This window comes from Macaca mulatta, chromosome 7 (genome assembly GCF_049350105.2).
Source record: "Macaca mulatta isolate MMU2019108-1 chromosome 7, T2T-MMU8v2.0, whole genome shotgun sequence".
Classification (NCBI taxonomy): Eukaryota; Metazoa; Chordata; class Mammalia; order Primates; family Cercopithecidae; genus Macaca; species Macaca mulatta.
In genome coordinates this window covers 139,634,553-139,646,858 of record NC_133412.1, presented here as the reverse complement: position 1 = coordinate 139,646,858, position 12,306 = coordinate 139,634,553, and the positions used below count along the sequence as shown (strand labels likewise).

Genomic DNA, 12,306 nt, shown 5'->3' with positions numbered 1-12,306 from the left:
ATAAGTAAAAATATTTTATACTTAGAACTCTAAATTGAACATTATAGTAAGCGTGGGACTACCTGGCAAAGCAAGAACTAAGTGTAGCCAGTTGGAGAACTTTAGTGTTCTTCTGAGTAAATGGCTAAAAAAAAGTCTTATTCATAATTTATGTCAAGACTATCATTTTTAAAGAAACCATCAAGTTAGCACAATAAGGTTTCAATCCTGAACATAAACCAAAGTATCATCACTGATTATCATGGAAGACAGAAAGAGGAATTCTACTCTAAACATTATACATTTCTGTTTAATTTATTTTCAATTAGCATGTGTGGTGGATTCTATTACAATTTGTAATTATTAACTCCACCTTCCTTCAAAAGGAGTATCATCCACACCTGCTCCTATGTAACTGACAGTACTCCCATAAGAGTAACATCCCTACTCCACTGACTTTGGCCTTGGCCACTGGTTTGCTTTGGCCAATGGTATATAAACAAACATCCAAGCAGAAGTTTTAAGAGCCACTGTGTATTCCTGCCAAATCATTTTCTTTTTTCCCTCTGTTACAAGAACAGCATGGCCCAAATAGGAGTTGTTCTCCAGCCTGCATCTCAGAATTAGAAGATATGTGGAGCACGAGCAGAGCCACTGCCAACCTTCAGCCAACATGCAGCAAGAGCAAAAATAAGCAATTGTTGTGAGCTGCTGAAATAGAGGTCATTTGTTATGCAGCATAACTTAGCAAAAGTTAATACACTGTGTATTACTTTTATAATCAGAATAACAAATAGATTTTGCTGTTTCAAACTTTAAGGACAGCAGTTATTTTAATGCTTCAACTAGAAAAAGATAAATTTCAATCCAATTTTTAAGACACCAGAGTGCTTATGAAAGAACAAGAAGTAGATGAACTGAAATTCTAGAAAGAGAAGAACCCTTCCTAAGTGTGCAGATAACCATCTGCCATCTTATTTCCTGCGAGCATTTAAAAATTCTGGACAGAGATTGAGAACTGAGATTGGCCCAGACAGAAAGACTCTAATGGTGAAAGTAGAAAGCAGGCCGGGCGTGGTGGCTCACACCTGTAATCCCAGCACTTTGGGAGGCCAAGGTGAGCGGATCACCTGAGGTCAGGAGTTCAAGACCAGCCTGATCAACATGAAGAAACCCCGTCTCTACCAAAAATACAAAATTAGCTGGCCATGGTGGCACATGCCTGTAATCCCAGTTACTTGGGAGGCTGAGGCAGGAGAATCGCTTGAACCCGGGAGGCAGAGGTTACGGTGAGCTGAGATCACGCCATTGCACTTCAGCCTGGGCAACAAGAGCGAAACTCTGTCTCAAAAAAAAAAAAAGAAAGTAGAAAGCAGCTGAGTTTTTTCATGCAGTACTCTGAAAACTAGAAAGCCCCAAATGCAAGGCTGAAAGGAACATTTGCTGAATTCTAAGTAATGAAGGAGGCTGGGAGATGTGCTAGAAGGGCAGAGTGAATCTCCCTCAGTAGTATTACATTGCTTCCTCAGTATTACAGAACAAAAAGCCTTCCTAGAAACAGGGGACTAACCACAAAAAGCACATGACAGACCTCCCACATTTGTATGAAGTTAAAGCACTGTAAATAAAGCAAGAGATTATCGGGCTAATCTCAAAACCTCTAAAGAACAGAATCAGATCTCCTGCAGTCTTTCAGGGCTGTGGAGAAGAAATCTGACAGTCTCTCAATCAAAAATCTGAGTATGTCAATGGAGACAAACCAGAGATAGACTAAATCTTACTAAAACTGCAATCCAGACTGACCCTAATAAAACCCTAATTAAACTGGCCTAACAATTAAAAAGGGGAATCATCTCTGGTGGAAGATATCACCTCCAGCCTCTACATAAATTATTACAAGTTTCAGCATATAATAAAAAATTACAATATATGTGGGAAAAACACAAGAAAAAAATGACCTGTAATCAAGACTAAAAGCAAAGCTAGAGATGACACTGATAGTGAAGTTAGGAGACAATGGCTTTACAATAGCCATTATCAACAGGGTAGTGAAAGGGAAGAAAAAAATGAACAAAATTTATAAAAGGATGGAGATAATCAATAAAAAAGGAAACCTATTTAAAAATAATAAAACTTCCTAGAGCTGAGAAAATAAGCTATGAAAACTTATTGGATAGGTTATTAAACCTGGCACAGAAGAGGAGAGAAATTATAAGTTAAAAAAAATAGCTCAACAAAAAATACACGATTGAACCACAGAGAGAAAAGACAGAACAACCATATGACACATGTGGGACAGTCAAAACGTCTAACACAGTTTAGAGGAGAGAGAGATTGGGGTAGAAGCAAAATATAAAGATATAGAATACAATTTTTTCCAAAGCTGATAAAAAAAAAAACCATTAACCCAACAAACCCCAAACATGATAAATGCAAAGAAACCCATGCCTAGACACCACACAAACTATTAATGAACTAAAGACAAAAATAAAAATGTTAAAAGCTACCAAAAAATGCACACTCCTTTAAAGAAGCAACAATAAGGAAAAACAAAGGAATTACATATCTGAAGTGCTATTAGAATAAAAGATTCAGGCTGGACATGGTGGCTCACACCTGTAATCCCAACACTTTGGGAGGCCGAGGCAGGAGGATAGCTTGAGGCCAGGAGTTTGAGACCAGCCTGGTCAACATAGTGAGACCCCCATCTCTACAAAACCTAAACAAAAAAATTAGCTGAGCATGGCGGTGCCGCCTGTACTCCCAGCTACTTGAGAGGACGAGGTAGGAGGATTGCTTGAGCCTCGGAGTTAGAGGTTGCAGTGAGCTATGATCACATCACTGCACTCCAGCCTCAGTAACAGAGTGAGACCCTATCTCAAAACAGCAACACATGCCAGCCCAGAATTCTGTACCAATAAGTTTTTCCTTCAAAAAAGAAGTCAAAATAAACGCATTTCAGACAAACAAAAGCTGAGAAAATCTGCATCCAACAGATTGGCACTACAAGAAATATTAAAGGAATTTTTTCAGGCTAAAGGAAAATTATCCCGGATGGTAGCAAAGAACTGTAAAAATGAAGGATGAGCATTAAAAAGGGTACACATGAGGATAAATATAAAAGAATATTAACTGTTTTCAAAAAAAGTAAGTGGTTTATATCATATTTTGAAATACAATATGAAAAAATAGCACAAAGGGCAGGAGGGAGTAAACAAAGTTAAACTGTCCTAAGTTTTGCAGTGTTTGGGAAGTGGTAAAACATTAAGATACACTAAAAAAAAAAATCAAGAAGGTTCATTAAAATCTCTAAGATAACTAAAAAATAACCATAGAAGAATGTATAACTGAAAAGCTAATGAGCCAAAATGGAGTTTAGAAAATCTGACAAACAATACAGGCAGGAAAGAAATGTAAACACCCAAAGAACGGATGGGACAAATAGAAAAGAAATAGTAAGATAAAAGATTTATGCCCAACTATCCTAGTAACCACATGAAATGTAAATAGAATAAATATTACGATTAAAGCACAAAGATTGCCAAACTAGATAAAATAAACATGACCTGACTATATGACATTTCCAAGAGATATACCGTAAATACAAAAACACAGATTGGCTGAACTAAAAAGAAGAAAAAATCACACCATGGACGTACTGATAAACAGAAAGAGACTATATCAATAGAAGGTTAAAGTAGACTTGAAGGCAAGAAATATTACCAGAGGTAAGGTCATTTCATAATGACAAAAAGGTCATTTCAACCATAAAATAACAATGCCAAGTTTTAATTCACCTAATAAGAGCTTCCAACTACACGAGGGGAAAACTGAAAGAACTAGAAGACAACAAAACTACAATCATAGTTGATAATTTTAAGACACTACTCTCAAAACTGAGAAAACAGAAAAAAAGAAATCAGTCATTTGAAGATTTGAACAACATGATTCACTAGTGTGACCTTATTGACAAAGTTAACATTAACACCAATGACTGCAGAATAAACATTCAAATACACATGAGGCATATCAATCTATCACAAAAGGTTTCAGAGAATAAAAAAGAAAGAGACTTCCCAATTCAAGTACATGTGAAATGTATCGATCTATCACAAATGCTTTCAGAGAATAAAACAGAGAGAGACTTCCCAATTCTTTTTATGAGGCTAACAAACATTGATAACAAAATCTGACAAAAATATTATAAGAAAGGACTATTACAGGCCAGTATCTTTCATGAATAGATGTAAAAATTCTAAAGAGAATATTAACAAATTGAATCTAATGGTACATAAAAGGGACAATACATCATGACAAAGTAAGGTTTATCCTAGGAGTATAAAGTTGGTTTAACATTTAAAAATCAATCAGTGTAATTCACTACAGCACAGAATTAAGGATACAACCATATGATTTATCTCAACAAAAGCAAAAAACTTGACAAAGTTTACCACCTGTTCATGATTTAGAAAATTCTCAGACTGGGCACAGTGGCTCACACCTGTAATCCCAGCACTTTGGGAGGCCGAGGTGGGAATATCATTTGAGCCAGGAGTTCAAGGCCAGTCTGGGCAACAGAGCAAGGTCCTCTCTCTATAAAAATATTTTTAAAAAAGAAAAGAAAACTAGGAATAGGTAAGAACTTCTTTAATCTGATAAAGGTTACCTACAAAACCTACAACTAACATCATAATTGGTAAATACTGAGCATTTTCCCCTAAGTTTAGGAGTGAGACTATTTCAATTAAACATTGTTCTAGAAGCCTTGGCCACTGCAATAAGGGAAAACAAAGAAACAATGACAAAGACTGGAAAGAAATAAGTAAAATAATTATTATTCTCAGATGATTTGGTTGTTTGCATAGGAAATACAAAAAAATCTATAAAATACTAAATATTAAAAATAAGCAAATTTAGCAGGGTTGCTGCTTATAAGATAAAAATACAAGAACTGTATTTCTATGTATTAGTATAAAACAATTCAAAAATGAAACTTAAATAACCAATTATCATTTACAATAGCACTTTCAAAACATTAAAATACCCAGCCATAACTCTAACAAATGATATGCAAAACCTCTACACTGTAAACCATAAAATACTGCTGAAGGAACTTAAAGACCCAAGTAAATTGATAGATAATTCATGTTAATGGACTGGACAACTCTATATTGTTAAGATGCCAATTCTCCCCACATTGACCTACAGTCTCAATGTGATCCCAATCATAATATTAACAGTTTTGTTTTCACTGAAATATGATTCTAAATGTATATGGAAACACAAAAGAGAGAGTATACCCACCCCCCAAAAAAATGTTGAAGAAGAAAAAAAATTGAAGGAACCTATACTACAGATATCAAGATTTAGTATAGAGCTATAGTAATTAAGACAGGGTAGTATTTGTACATAAATAGACCACTGGAAGAGCATATACACTCTAGTAAGACTCACTCGATTTATATCAAAAGTATTCTATAATCCAATTGGGTAAGGGCAAATTTTTTTTTCCAAAAAATAGGGCTGAATCAATTGAATATCTTACGTTTTATAAAAAAAAATTTCTGATTTTTACCTCACATCATTCATCATAAGATAATTTGAAATGCATCATAGAGCTTCGACTAAAAGAGAAAGTAATACAATTTCTAAACGAAAACTTTGGCAAATATTTTCATGATCCTGTAATAGGCAAAGATTTCTTAAACAAAACATTAACAAACCAACTAAACCATAAAAAGCAAACTTAAGTTGAGGTTCATTAGAATTGAAAACTTTTATTTATTATAATACACTATTAAGAGAGTGAAAAGACTAGCCTCAGACTGGGAGAAGAAATTTGCCATGCAAAGGTCTCATATTCAGAATACATAAGGAATTCCTATAAATCCATAAGACAAAGACAGCATAACTTTAAAATATATCAAAAATATATTAAAAGGTGATCACCATCATTATATACCTGTGAAATGAAAAGGAGAAGTCAGCGCACACTGACCAGAATGACTAAAAGTAAAAAGACTGACAATACACAATATTGACAAAAATGTAGAATTGCTCAAACCCTCCTACATTGCTGGTGGGGATGTAAAATGGCATAACCACTTTGGAAGACAACCATCCAGCAAATATACTCTTAAAAATGAAACAATATACTCATAAAAAGACATATATAAGAATATTCATAGCAGCTTTTCTTTCTAAGTCAAAAATTAGAAACAATTCAAATGTCCATTAACAGAAGAATAAACAATGATCCATTCATTCAATGAAACACTACATAGCAATAAAAAGAACCAAGGTATACCAACAACATGAATGAATATCATAACCACAATAATGAAAGAAGTCATTCCTTTTACATAAAGTGCAAAAACAGGCAAGACTAATCTATGATGATAAAAATCAGAATAATAATTACTTGGGAGTGACAGGAGAAGTGGATATTAATTAACCTGTGAAAAACATGAAGGGGAGGCTTCTGGAGTGCTGGAGATGTTCTACATCTTGATCTGAGCGTTACTTTTAAGAGACTGTACACATAAAAAACTCACCACGCTATATAATTAACATTTGTACATTTTACTGTATGCGTATCTCAAATTTAAAAATTGCTAGTACAGCCAGCAATTCATATGGATGTATAGTTCAAGAAAATCTTCTTACAATAAAGGATACACTGGATAATTCTTCAAAAATACCCAAGACCAGGAGAAAAGTATTTTAGCCCCAACTCAGTCATTTAGATATGTAACCTTAAATAAATCATCTAACTGGGTCTTAGTTTCTTTACCTACTAGAGTGTGTTAGTATAGATAATCCTTAAAGTTCTTCCTATATCCAAAAATCTGAGTATTTGAAATAAACTCATTAATTTTAAAAACTGAATTCTCAAATTTCAAATTACCAGATAGTCACCAAAGGCATAACTGTAACAAAACTGTGTTCACTCCTGTAATTCTAATTTAAGACGATTAAAATCAGATAACTGCATACTGCTATTTATCCTGAATGTCCAATATCCATATTTAAGTTCATCTACTTTAGCCTAGACACTCTGGTACCACCGTTTCAGCAGACAAGAAATTTGACAGCCAGGTTACTTTTCTTTTCTTTTCCTTTCTTTTCTTTTCTGAGGATGAGTTATTCATTCTTCCAGGCCTCACTGAAACACTACCTGCTTTAAAATGCCATCCCTCCTACAGCCATTCAGTCAAAATTAATTGTTCCTTCCTCTGTGCACCCACAGCATATCGCTTGCACTTCTATTAGTTTTTATTTCATTCTGTATTTTAGCTACTTGCTTTCATGTATGCACGTGGGCCCTTTCCAAAGGAAGGATATACCCATTCAGCCAACCAGATCAGCTAAGTCAACCCTAGAAATCAATGGTGACAACATAGTAAGATCATCTTTACATACTATTCTATGTTGATGGTGGCAAAGTAAGATAGTAGATACTAAAAGCTGCTGTCCTCTACTCAAAGCAGGAAGAGATTACAATAAATATTCAAGATACTGAACTAATTTCAGTCCTTACTTTAGCTTACACACCAGTAGAACAATGAAATAGTCATAAACAGACAGCTGAATAAGAAAGTAAATTAGGCCTGTAATGGGGTAAAAAAATTTATTAAATTAATTAACAAATTATTAACTTGTTAATAAATAGATGGCTAGGGAGAAGGCAAGTGGACTATTCAGGGACTCACACTCAGCATCCCTTTGATGTTAACTGATCCTGTTCTGTCAACATGGTTTGTAGAACCTAAGCTCTATCCTCTGATCACAGATGACTGATCTAGGACAATCAACGTTCTTCCTCAAACATGTTAGAAACACTGCAAAAATAAAGTCAATCCTCTGAATGGCTGAAATGGTAATAAGTAATTAGGGAAGTGTTGACACTGTTTTTCCCAAAGTGGAAAAGGGAAATCTGTGATAAGAGAAAATGAAGACTACTTATAAGGTGGAGCAAAGATGAGAAACAGTCCTCGGGAATCTTCAACCCTGGGTCCAATGTTCCTCAGACCCAATCTTGTGTTTGGGTTTTGTGAGACAGACACCCCAATATTCTTATAATAATTGTTCCCTTTTATTACTAAAGCTTGTTCAATTTGAGTTGTCACTTGCAACCAAAACAATCTCATGATATTCTGAGGATACTTTGAATATCCTCAATTAACCTATGCTTCCTAGCATTTACACCCTTGAGTAGTCCTTCCCACAAAGACTCTGGGCTGAGCCTGTGACTATTTGACAAACAGAATAATGGCAGAAGTGACGCTGTGAAAGTTTCAGGCCTATCCCTCGGCCTGGCATCTTCTGCTTCCTCTGTCTCACACAATGCTTGCTCTTGGAATACTTCTTATAACCCAGCTATCACACCATGAGCCTAAGGAATCAGCCATACAGAAAGAGCCATATGTAGGAGAACCAAAGTCCTGGCCAACAATCCCAGTTGAGCCTCCAGATATCAGAGTTCTATCAGAACCCCAACAAATGCCACCTGAAGCAGAATCAAGTTAGTTCACAGAAATGTGAAAAATACTAAATCGTAGTTTCAAGTAACTAAGTTTTGAGATGTTTTGTAACGCAAATTTTAACTAATATAAAAGTTCAATTCACATGCAGGTAATCTGGAATTATATTTTCCTTACAATAGACCATGTCTTGAGCAGGAGTTGGCAAACTACAACCCTTAGACCAATTCTGGCCTGCCATTTCTTTTCATAACTAAAGTTTCGGTGGGACACTATAATGCTCACTCATTTATACACTGTCTACAGCTGCTTTCATGCTACAAGGGCAGAGCTGAATAGTTTTGAGAGAAATCATATACAGCTCACAAAGCCTAAAAATTCACCATCTAGTCTTTTACTAAAAAAGTTTTGCAAACCCTGTCATACAATACTTGGCAAGTGTTTTAATATAAAAATATCTTAAAATGTAAACCATTTTACAATCAACTAATCACACTTAAAACATAACATTATGAATACTTAGTAATTTTAGCCTAACACCATGCAAAGTACATGATACACTACATGTTGAGTTGAGCTGTATTGTTTGTTAACAAGTCAGGCTACAGTCAGACTAATATATTACTCATAGACAGAATAACAATAAAATAACAAAATGAGATCCATTACTATTCAGCTGCTTTAAAAAGTTTCTACTATTTGGGGAGTCTGCATTATTTATCTTTGAGTTTGTCATGTATTATATGACCTGAATTGCGCTAAAAATCAGAAATGAATGTTTCATTGTGATGCATACTTGACAATTTTGTTTGTTTGTTTTGAGATGGAGTTTCGCTCTTAAGTAGCCCAGGCTGGAGTGCAATGGCGCGATCTTGGCTCACTGCAATCTCTGTCTTCCAGGTTCAAGTGATTCTCCTGCCTCAGCCTCCTGACAATTTTTTTTAAATTGACACTTCACAAACCCACCTGCAAAAGAAAATTTGAAAATCCAAGTCCAGTATAAATCTAAATTTGGCCAAGCATGGTGGCTCATGCCTGTAATCCCAGCACTTTGGGAGGCAAAGGGGGGTGGATCACCTGAGGTCAGGAATTAAAGACCAGCCTGGCCAACATCATGAAGCCCCTTCTCTACTAAAAGTACAAAACTTAGCAGGTGGGGTGGCAGGCGCCTGTAATCCCAGCTATTTGGGAGGCTGAGGCAGGAGAATTACTTGAACCTGGAAGGTGGAGGCTGTAGAGAACTCAGATAGCACCACTGCACTCCAGTCTAGGGAACAGAGAGAAACTCCGTATCAAAAAAAAAAAAAAAAATCAAACAACAAACAAGAAAACAGTGGACTGAGTTGATGGCAAGATGGCTGAACAGGAACAGCTTCGATCTGCAGCTCCCAGTGAGATCAATGCAGACGGCAGGTGATTTCTGCATTTCCGACTGAGGTACCCAGCTCATCTCACTGGGACTGGTTAGACAGTGGCTGCAGCCCACAGAGGGCGAGCAGAAGCAGGGTGGGGCATTGCCTCACCCACGAAGCACAAGGGGTCAGGAAACTCCCTCCCTTAGTCAAAGGGAAGCCCTGAGGGGCTGTGCCATGAGGAAGGGTGCACTCCGGCTCAGGTATTATGCTTTTCCCATGGTCTTCACAACCCATAGACCAAGAGAGTCCCTCTGGTGCCTATGCCACCAGGGCCCTAGGTTTCAAGCACAAAACTGGGCGGCCATTTGGACAGACAGCGAGCTAGCTGCGGAGGTTGTTTTTTGTTTTTTGGGTTTCTTTTCATACCCCAGTGGTACCTGGAACACCAGCAAAACAGAGCCATTCACTCCCCCAGAAAGGGGACTTAAGCCAGGGACCCAAGTGGTCTAGTTCAGGGGAAACCATCCCCACGGAGACCAGCAAGCTAAGATCGACTGGCTTGAAATTCTCCCTGACAGCAAAAGTCTGAAGTCGACCTGGGATGCTCCAGCTTGGGGCAAGGAGGGGCATCCGCCATTACTGATGCTTGAGTAGGCAGTTTTCCCCTCACAGTGTAAACAAAGCCGGGGGAGGTTCCAACCTGACGGAACCCTCCATAGCTCAGCCAAGTCACTCTAGCCAGACTGCCTCTCTAGAATCCTCCTCTCTGGCAGGGCATCTGTGGAAAAAAGGCAGGCGCCCCAGTCAGGGACTTATAGATAAAACCTCCATCACCCTGAGACAGAGTACCTAGGAGAAGGGGTGGCTGTGAGCACAGCTTCAGCAGACTTAAACGTCCCTGCCTGCCAGCTCTAAAGAGAGCAGCAGATCCCCGAGCACAGTACTCAAGCTCTGCTAAGGGACAGACTGCCTCCTCAAGTGGGTCCCTGACCCCCATGCCTCCTGATTGGGAGACACCTCCCAGCAGGGGTCCACAGACACCTGATACAGGAGAGCTCCGGCTGGCATCTGGCAGGTGCCCCCCTGGGACAAAGCTTCCAGAGGAAGGAACAGGCAGCAATCTTTACTGTTCTGCAGCTTCCATTGGTGATACTTAGGCAAACAGGGTCTGAAGTGGACCTCCAGCAAACCAGAGCAGACCTGCAGCAGAGGGGCCTGACTGTTAGAAGGAAAACTAACAAACAGAAGGGAATAGAATCATCATTAACAAAAAGGACATCCACTCACAGACCCCTTCCAAAAGTCACCAGCATCAAAGAACAAAGGTAGATAAATCCACGAAGATAGGGAGAAAGCAGCACAAAAATGCTGAAAATTCCAAAAACCAGAATATCTCTTCTCCTCCAAAGGATCACAACTCCTCGCAAGCAAGGGAACAAAACTTGACGGAGAATGAGTCTGATGAATTGACAAAAGTAGGCTTCAGAAGGTGGGTAATAACAAAGTGCTCCAAGCTGAAGGAGCATGTTCTAACCCAATGCAAGGAAGCTAAGAACCTTAAAAAAAGGATAGATGAATTGCTAACTAGAATAACCAGTTTAGAGAAGAACATAAATGACCTGATGGAGCAGGAAAACACAGCACAAGAACTTCGTAAAGCATACACAAGTATCAACAGCTGAATCGATCAAGTGGAAGAAATGACATCAGAGATTGAAGATCAACTTAATGAAATAAAGCATGAAGACAAGATTAGAAAAAAAAAATGAAAAGGAACAAACAAAGCCTCCAAGAAATATGGGACTATGTGAACAAAGACCAAACCTACATTTGACTGGTGTACATGAAAGTGATGGGGAGAATAGAACAAAGTTGGAAAACATTCTTCAGGATATTATCCAGGAGAACTTCCTCAACCTAGCAAGGCAGGCCAACATTCAAATTCAGGAAATACAGAGAACACCATAAACAGACTACTAGGGAAGAGCAACCCCAAGACACATAATCGACAGATTCACCAAGGCTGAAATGAAGGAAAAAATGTTAAGGGCAGCCAGAGAGAAAGGTCCGGTTATCCACAAAGAAAGGCCATCAGCGGATCTCTCAGTAGAAATCATACAAGCCAGAAGACAGTGGGGGTCAATGGTCAACATTCTTACAGAAAAGAATTTTAAACCCAGAATTACATATCCGGCCAAACTAAGCTTCATAAGCGAAGGAGAAATAAAATCCTTTACAGACACGCAAATGCTGAGAGATTTTGTCACCACGAGGCCTGCCTTACTAGAGCTCCTGAAGGAAGTACTAAACATGGAAAGGAACAACCAGTACCAGCCGCTGCAAAAACACACCAAATTGTAAAAACCATTGACACTACGAAGAAACTGCATCAACTAATGGGCAAAATAACCAGCTAGCATCATAATGACAGGATCAGATTCACACATAACAATATTTACCTTAAAGGTAAATGGGCTAATGCCTCAATT

At 37.8% G+C, this 12,306-nt stretch overlaps 1 protein-coding gene and 1 long non-coding RNA gene across 29 annotated transcripts in view; both read right to left on the bottom strand.

Annotated features, from left to right (window-relative positions):
• Positions 1–12,306, bottom strand: part of GPHN (gephyrin) — a 734,546-nt gene that overhangs the window by 701,912 nt on the left and 20,328 nt on the right.
• LOC144330309 (uncharacterized) lies at positions 7,103–11,642 on the bottom strand. The gene is made up of 2 exons (XR_013396360.1): positions 9,680–11,642; positions 7,103–9,377 (listed from the first exon to the last, which is right to left on the bottom strand). It is a non-coding gene; the product is annotated as an uncharacterized LOC144330309 (long non-coding RNA).